Below are 9,915 nucleotides of genomic sequence, written 5' to 3'. Positions count from 1 at the left end.
AGGGTTTGTTTTCTTGACCTGTAATGACCTCCAAAAAGGAAACTCAGTGTATAAGCCCACACCTCAGTCTTGAGGTAGCAGAAACCTATTTGCAAATGTTTTAGATAAATCCACTTCAGTGCTGTTTTTCTTGATGGAATATAACAATTACTAAAATGTATGAGGTCCTCAGTATATACGTGCTGTAGTGGGATGTAATTTTCATTGAAAGTTCTTTGAAAGGTCCTTGAATTTATAGTCCTTGAACACTAAGTTCAGCTGTCACAAAGATTCTGTTGTAATATTTGGGTATTCAAATTTTGGTTGTTCAAAAGATCTTTTTCAACTTTCTGTATTTTGTATATAGCATAAGGAGGAATTTCTTTCTGTATCTCCTTCTTTACTGACACCACAAATACTAAAGCAATACTGGAAGCATAATTTGCCACAAGAAAATTTGCAATATCAATTGATGCGTCCCTTCTTAACCACCCAAAACACGGTGATTGTCATTAAAGGAAGGGTTTTTTTTCTCCTGTAATACCACCTTCAATTAGATTGGATTTTATGAGACAACTAACAAATCCAACCAAAATAAAGAGTCCCATCAATTATTGAGCAACTAATGCCAGTATATTCACCTACAACCTGATTGACATGCTACAAATATTGGATAATGCTACAGTATTTGATCTATTCAGTGCTCAGAGACATGACAGTCAAGTTTGTCATTGCATACGTTAATGGCATTGTGATTCATTCACCCACTCTCAAAGCTCCTGTCAGCGATGCAAGGTTAAAAGAGACCCAAATGCAGGATAGCGTAAAAACAAAAACTGATTTAATAAATAAAACACACAAAACAGGGACCCAGACTAAATACTAATAACAATTAGACAAATAAGGAACAGGTGTGCAAAGGCGGGGAGGAAGAGACAAGGGCGGGGCAGACACGTGAACACAGAACATAAACAAAAGCACGTGGTCAAAGTCCGGGCTAGATCCTGACAGCTCATGTATTTCATTACCACTTGGAAAACAAATTTTTTGGTGAATTTCAAAAAATGGGTGAATTTCACAAGCTTAATGTGGCTTGGGACAAAATATGTCCTATATTAATATCAATATATTGAATGGATGGAGCGTGTATGGCTGGCTTGTTAACCAAGACCTTCAGAGATTCCAATTGGCATTGCAAATTTTATATGTTTATTAGCTCCAGTGAGCACCATTACTTTTCTTCACACATCCCTAATGAAAGGGGGCATATGGAAATCTCACACTGAACAAGCCTTTCAAATATTTATATCAAATATTCACCTCTGCTTCCATGTGTATGACTCCTGACCCAATGCTTCCTTTCATTATTGATGGTAATTTCTAAGACACACGAGTGGGAGCATTCCTCTCAAAGATGCAGGGTAAAATTTCAAAGCTCTACCCAGTAGCATTTTCTTCCATCAATCCATGTATTGAAGTAAGAAAAGTGATTCCAAAGCAAATTTGGAAGAAAATATTAATCCAGACTCACACAGTCTTCCCGAATTATATTGGATATTTTAAGAAGAGTATAATAACTTATGATAATAATAATAATAATAATAATAATAATAATAATAATAATAATAATAATAATAATAATAATAATAATAATAATAATAAAACTACAGGCAATCGAACGTTTTCATAAAAAGTGTAGTGATGTTTGTCAGTGCAAATCCTAGGGCAAGAGTGGTACAATTGGTTTTAAAAATCTGGATGACACATTTATTAGCTCAAATGTCAATGAATAATCAAATGAGACATGTTTAATGTGATATCTAAATTTTAGTTATATCTTTCAGACTGTTAGTCAATAAGGAAGGACCTTGACAAAAGGTCCTAATTAGAAGCTCATAATTGTGCTCTTTCACAGGGGAAAACTGAGTGTCCATGGTAACTAATAGAACAACCACTGAGTGAGTCACTGATGATGTGTTTGTGTGTGTAGCTGATTACAAAACACTTGCCATGTAAAAAAGTGACAGCTCAATTCATCCACAGTTATTACATCAAGAAAATGTAAAGGCTTTTCATTAGAGGGGAAAAATAAGCCATAAATAGGGTCGTATAAAGCTATGCAAGTGATTTGAGGCAAGTGAAGAAATAAGTGCAAACTGCATCTTGGTAACACTTGATAGCTGTGTGTAGTGGGGCAGTAAGAGGTCAGTGATTAGGGATCTATACAAGCTAGTGGAAAACTGTGTTTTTTTTTTTATTCAAGGGCAGCCAGAGAGACATTATTGGGGCATGAGTCTACAGTTTACTTTTTGTTTTAGTACATTTCAAAATGCAAATGCAGACCATGCAATACCAGTTTACTGGGTAGTTTAGCTTTGGGCAAAACTTCATTGTATAGACATAAAATACACTATGAATACACTATATGACCAAAAGTATGTGGATATTCTTAATGATTATAGTAATATGCTCTTGTTGAACATCCCATTCCAGACATTGTTCCTCTCTCTTTGCTGGTAAAACAACCTTCACCATTCTGGAAAGGCTTTCTATTAACTGCAGCATGACACTGGGAATTTGCCTATTCAGCCTCAAGAGCAATAGTGAGGTCAGGTATTAATTATTAACCTTCACCTTTATGTCACCATTAAGTCACCTTCTGGCACTCTCTCTTTTCATTATACTGTCATAGCTAGTCCCTGCTCAGACACTGCACACAATTTACATTGTCCTTAACTATTACGTGATCACAAGCATACCTAATATTCTCTCTCTCTCTCTCTCTCTCTCTCTCTCTCTCTCTCTCTCTCTCTCTCTCTCTCTCTCTCTCTCACACGCCCGCTCTCTGTTGAGCTTCACAACTGTTTTAGCCACCAAATTTTCACCTAACATAATATTTTCATAAAAAGTTAATAGTAAATATCACTTTCCATGAGGTTTTACATCCAAACAATATATAAAAAGAAAACAGATGGTGAGGATAGAGACATGAAGCACAACATGGGGTTTTCCATTTCATCTAGATTGACTGCATCTTATCATCTAGATTGACTGCAAATAAAAAGAAGCATATGAGAGTTCCGAGGTTCATTCATCAGATATCACTGGAGTGTCAAGGTTAGGGAAAGATGCATGGCCTCAGGAGGTGTGAAGTAGCTGTCTCAGACATAGGCATGTAGATTCAACATTCTCCCTCATCATTTTCTCAACTATCTCAACTTTTCCATGTATCAATCAATATCAAGGAATATTAAGCAATTTCTCTTTTGCTTTATGAAAGGTAACTTATAATTGCTGACAGATCCAATAACGAATCAGTCTAGAGACATATCATCAGTGTACTGTTGGTCCATGACTGAGAAAACACTTTATGGCTGTTTATAATGTGAAGCCCATTTCTGACCAAAAATACATGGGAGAGATTTGTTAATGCACATTTCCCAGCATTAAGTCAATGCACTGATTAAGAACAGTGCATTGGTGAACAAGTGGTTTACTACACATTAAAGAGTCAATCTACTGTACGGACCTGAGTAAAATTGATCCAACACTGAACAAGCCTTGCGCCAGGACAAAAGACAAACATAGGCTAATGAACAAATAGAATGTCAATTTTACTTGGGATGGTTTATTATCCCTATTTTTCTTATATCTCTGAAAAAAAATGAAATGCTCTAAATCCACATTATATTCTGTAATATTGTGGCAAGACAACAGTCACAAAAGGTTAAAAATGATCAACCGACATTCCCTAAGGACCGAGTAAAACAGAACAGCCTAAAGGTATTGAGGTGAGAACTAAAAGCAAGAGACGATATCAGAGCTAAAGTTCAGAACAAGCAGGTGTGTGGCTACTCTGACCTTCTACCACTGCACCATCTCATCACACAGAACAGGATGAGACACCAAAGCCAAAATCAGGGACGTAGGAATATTCACTGAAAAGGTTATGTGTCATAATATGCGAAGAAGCGTTCTTCTGACATGCAAATATTGAAGGATAAAAAGGATCGAGCAGAGAAGCTGCCATTAAATACAGATTATTAAACATTTTCCAGGCACTGATTTGTTTGGAACACATCTATTTTTTATCTATCTATCTTTCATTTGCAAGTATTTGGAGATGTCATTAAATGAGTTCTCAGCATATATTATCACTGGAGGTGTAAATATATGAGATTTTATTATTCTGCCTGATTCTCTCATCGACTGTATATACACAACACATTCATGCAATAAATATAAATAAGCAGGCAGTAGAATTTGAGAAGAAAGTCTGAAGTTAGATGTTGGATATAGGGCGAAAGCTATGGGAAAAGAAGGTAGCATGTAATTGTGTACAAATCAACACACACACACACACATATGCACACATATACACACACATATATTAAATGCTCATAAATATATATTAATACTGTGGGACTTTAATCTGTTAATCTTCCTTACACTGCACAGAGCTCTTCTGATATGCTCTTAGTAGCATTCCATAATAGGACTAAAAGCTAGTATGTTTTTTTTTTTTATTTTTTTTATGGATGGCACCAAGGACATTGTGAATGACATGTGCCCCAGCATTAGGCTTAAATTGTGTTTGTTGTATAGAGCAGTGACGATTAATCTTCCTCTTAAAAATCAAAACCTGATGAAAAGAATTTGATTGATGTACTGTATAAATTAACACCATCTGTGCTGCTGTCATGAATGTGTAAATGTTATTAATGTATTATAACAGTATCCCACTCCTTTGAGACTGACAAGGAAACTCTCTTCAAAGGCAATATTGTTTTTAAGCCATTGTGGTTTCAGATATTATATCTCTCAATGTTTAGTGGGAAACAAAAGTCTGATAGCGCTGGTGAAATTGCTTCTGTTTTCTATTCTCCTTTAATTTAATAAACAGTTCATTCATTCTAAATAATATTATCAGCAATTTCTTGAGAGAAAGTCGATTCCTAGAAATATTAACATGTAATTCACAGTTTCTTAGTATTTATGTCTCCTTTTAGCTTTAGTGACAGGGCACAAGGACATTTCTGGTTCTTACTTTTTTTTAAATTTGTTTTAGCATTTTCAAATTTTGGAAGATTTCTGTTTTGTTTCTGATTTAAATGTAAAAAAATCCGAGATTTTCAAAGTTGTTTCAGATTTTTGGACTTCATTTGTGAAAATTCTTATTTGTGGAACAAAGGTATATATTAGTTTCTACACTGTAAAAAAAAAAGCAATAACAAATATACATCTATCACTTACGCACATATAAAAATATTTTTGAAACGTAAACGATCATAGTATAAGTTTTGGAGGTCATTGAGTTTAAATGTTGGATAGATTATAAACTATAGGAAAAGATTACAGACCGTGGAAGAATGTTAGACTCTCTAATTGCTAAATGGTAAAAACGGTTGGATTGTAGGGACTATTATGCAAGATAAAGATTGATGGAAAGAGTCAGCAGAAATGTTTTGAGAGGGAAAGAAGGACTGTAAGGTTCAGGAAAACAGGCAAAGTAGAAAAATAATTGCATAAAAGAGAACAAAAATGGAAGTGCACATTTTACAGCTGAACATGTTTCTACCAGGATTATGACCACCACAGTAATGACTTCATACATATATATGTTGTTGAGATTTAAAGCACCCACTGGACAAGTGCTAGAACATACATAAAAGGGGCATTTTCCAGTCATATATCTTGGATATGCCTCTTTGAAAACTTAATATATAAAAAAAATGAAAGATTCATTAATGGTAGGTTTTTGTTTGCTATCATAAGGCTGAATAAATGCTCAGGGGTGGCCTGGTAATTTAGTAAATTAGAGTAGAGCAGCAGTCTTTATTTTGTCACAGATACATTACAGTGCAGTGAAATTTTCTTTGCATATAACTTGGGGTCAGAGCACAGGGTCAGCCATAACACAGCACCACTAGAACACCACAAGGGCCTTGCTCAGTTGCCCAACAGTGGCAGCTTTGCAGTACTTTGGCTTGAACCCCGATTCTCCAATTAACAACCCGGAGCCTTAACCACTTGAGCCACCATTTATGTAATTTACTCTATGTCTGAATACAGAATATTGAATTTGCTTCAGTGCATTTTGTATATATGCATGGGTGTAATTTTAAGATATTTTTTAATGTCACTTGTGTTTCAGGACTTATATAGACAGGGATCTAAACTTTGGATCCACACAGTCTGGCTCAGTGTTACAGACACTGTGGATTCACTGTAGGTACAGAGTTTGCAGTTCCAGCAGTTCAAGCAAATCCTATGGAGGACTTTGACCATGTCTGATCTAGGGGCCTGTTTCCTGGATCAGACATCCCAAAAACATAAAACAAACCACTGGTAAATATAAGGGATTTTTAATGCCTTCTATAATACACCCCTGAGTGTAATTGAGTGTGTGAATGATTGTGAAAACATAATAACTGATTATTATATTAATCAGAACTGGCTCATTTATGCAGTGATATCAGAGCCCTCTGGAGTCTTTAATGGTCATTGGCTTTTGTGACTGATTTAACAGAAAATATGGATATTATTTAATAATGTATGTAAAGGGTTTCTAAAGGTTTTTTACTTTAATAATTAAGGCTTCTAAACTTTATAAACAGTTCTACTCAAAAGCATGTCTGCTGAGAAAACATTTTGTGTGCTGTTGTTCTATAAAGAGCCTTTAATCATTCCCCCAGACAGACAAAGAAAACCAAAGTAGTAGAACCTGTGCTGGCTAGTCCTTTGTGATTTTCACTAATTATATTTCATTGATTTTCCTCAGGCTTTTACTGACATAAAGGAACAAAAAAAATTAGAAGGTAATCTGTGAGTTTGCTGTGAGTTTAGTGCTTAAGGGGTTTGTTCGTTATTTTATATCATCACATAATTGGCCTGCTCAGCATGAACAATATTTTTGATTGATTTTCATCAGTCCTACTGTCAGTTAGGGGCATGAGCTAAGTTTATTTGTTGGCACAAAGAAAATCAAATTGTATAAAAAAATTATACTATATTAAAACTCATAGTCATTTAGTTTTCACCCAGATCTAAATAAATAAGATTTTTTTTAGATAATAGATATATCATTTTGTAGGAAATAGATTTATACCAATACAATAGCAAATATTTTGTCATTGGTTAAAAGGATTTCAAGTAACAAGTAGCAGTCGTGGTGAAGGAGAAAGTGGTGAAGATACTCAGGGACAACTTTATTAAACAAAAAACAAATGATTTCATTGCAAGTGGTATTATAATATGCAGTAAGTTCATAGATATACAACTAATTATCCCAGGCAGGTGTACCATGCAAAATTTCATAGTCAAAGACTAATGATGAAGATCACTTTTAGACGATAAATAGAGCTAAATCAAATTTGTATTAAAATAGAAGAAAAAAAGTGTGCGATAATAAAAAGAAGGGTTGTCCATATAATCACATGAACACTATAAACACAGAAGTGTGGAGGCCCGAGCATCATGATATGTGATCGCTTCTCTGCAAATGGTTCTGTGGCATTGCATGTCATCTAAGAAAACACAATTGGAGCAATGTACTAGGACATATTAGAGGAGACTTTAATCTCATCAGCCAAGAAACTTAATCTGAGGGAAAGATATTTCAAAAAGACAACGACCGCAGACGTATTGGCAAACATAACAAATAGCCAAAATAACCCTTGGTTTATACACACACACAAAAAAAGACAGACAATGCCTGCATGGCCTAAACAATCTTCTAATTACTGTATTCATGGAGGAATTTAAATTGTGAATTCCATGTAAAACCTTGGGAAATAAAAGATGATTTGCCATGAGGAATGGGCCAAAATTAAACAATAGCTGCAAAACACTAATTACTTCTTATTGTAACCCATTTCAGTGATGTAACTGCCAACAATGGCAGAGTAATTTTTATCACTTTAATATATTTAAATACAGTAGATATTTGAATAGTAACAAATCATCATCTACTTTGTGTCCATATTTATAAGTACAATGTCTGTAAGTACAATGGATGTGTTTGCTGAAATGCTGAAAAGTTATTTCCCTTCACAAATAGACACAAACATACATACATACATACATACATACATACATACATACATACATACATACATACATACGTACATACATACATACAGGTATATTCATGCATACATACATACAAACATACATACATACATACATACATACATACATACATACATACATACATACAAACATACATACATACATACATACATACATACATACATACATACGAACATACATATATATACAGGTATATTCATACACACATACATACATACATACATACATACATACATACATACATACATACATACATACATACATACATACAGTACATACATACATACATACATACATGCATATGAAGTGCTCTGCTTTCACAGCTGATAAATGACTGATAACATCCTGTTTCTCTGCAAACTATGTAAACTACGCTTAACTTAAATAAATATATACATGCATACAAACACATACATACATACATACATACATACATACATACATACATATGTACATACATACATAAATATATACATATATACAGGTATATTCATACACACATACATACATACATACATACATACATACATATGAAGTGCTCTGCTTTCACAGCTGATAAATGACTGATAACATCCTGTTTCTCTGCAAACTATGTAAACTACGCTTAACTTACATAAATATATACATGCATACAAACACATACATGCTTATACAGTTTACTGTAAATACTTACATGGTTTTCTCTCTGAAGCTTTTTAATGATGAAGAATTTGTCTGTTTATGTCCACAAATAGGTCCAAACCTATAAATATCTACCTGTACAAACCTTTTAAGACTCCATAAACTTCCCCTTAAATAATAAAACTTAATTTCATCCTTTTTGGCCTACTTCAGATGGAAACAAATTTAACATGATAATGAAACATAATCAGAAATGTATTATCAAGATAATAGTGCGCTTCTACTTACTGATTATGGTTTTAATCAGGCAACGAATAATACATACTACAGTAGAAATTTAGAAACTATTATTTCCAAAATAACACTGCAGACTTTTCTCGCCTGGGTAGATTTATATGCTATAAGCAGCCAATGCGATATAGGCGGCACCTAAATCATTCAACAGAGCCACTGGCTACATAATGTGACACTTTTATAGTCTATTCTTCCTAATGCAATGTTCCCAGGTTGTTGTCAGTGTTATATAATACAGTATTCTACAGGCCACTGTGATAGCTATATCCTTTTTAAGACAACGGTTGAATTAGAAATGAGAAAGAAAGGATAGAAGAAATTAAAGGAAAACAAAATGTCCCAAAACAGACACACACTGTAAATTTTATCCAGATGCTAAAGTTAAGCAAACCTGGAACATTTTCAGCACTTTTTTAAGAAATGAAATAATAAAATAGCTACTGAAATCAATTATTGCTACTGAAAATATTTTATTACATAGTTTCCCATTTAAATAAAATCTTGATGAATACTAAAGGTTTAGCATGATGTGGGTATCTCTGTCCAGAATTGCAACAACACAATTCAACATTTTTGGAGCTTCACCTGCTCTCTGTGTGCATTTGGCTTGCCTCTAGGTTCTCCAGTTTCTTCCCAACTTCCAAAATTGCTTATAGGTGGATTGACTAGGATAAATAGCCCCATGTGTGAATGAGTATGTGACTGGTATCCAATTGACTGTGTCCCTTCTTCCTGCACCATGTTTTTGAGATAAATTCCGGATCCACCTTGACAAGGATGAAGTAGATATCCAACTTGAAGATGAATGAATCCTATTTAAAGATGAGTGAATGTATTTGGAGTGAAACAGATCTTTCACTATATGAAATGTGCCAAGAACGGATCGTATTTAAGTCGAATCACGGAAAACTTTTAAAATATGTCTTTCCT

Source organism: Tachysurus vachellii, chromosome 6, assembly GCF_030014155.1.
Source record: "Tachysurus vachellii isolate PV-2020 chromosome 6, HZAU_Pvac_v1, whole genome shotgun sequence".
Classification (NCBI taxonomy): Eukaryota; Metazoa; Chordata; class Actinopteri; order Siluriformes; family Bagridae; genus Tachysurus; species Tachysurus vachellii.
This window is presented reverse-complemented; position numbering follows the sequence as displayed.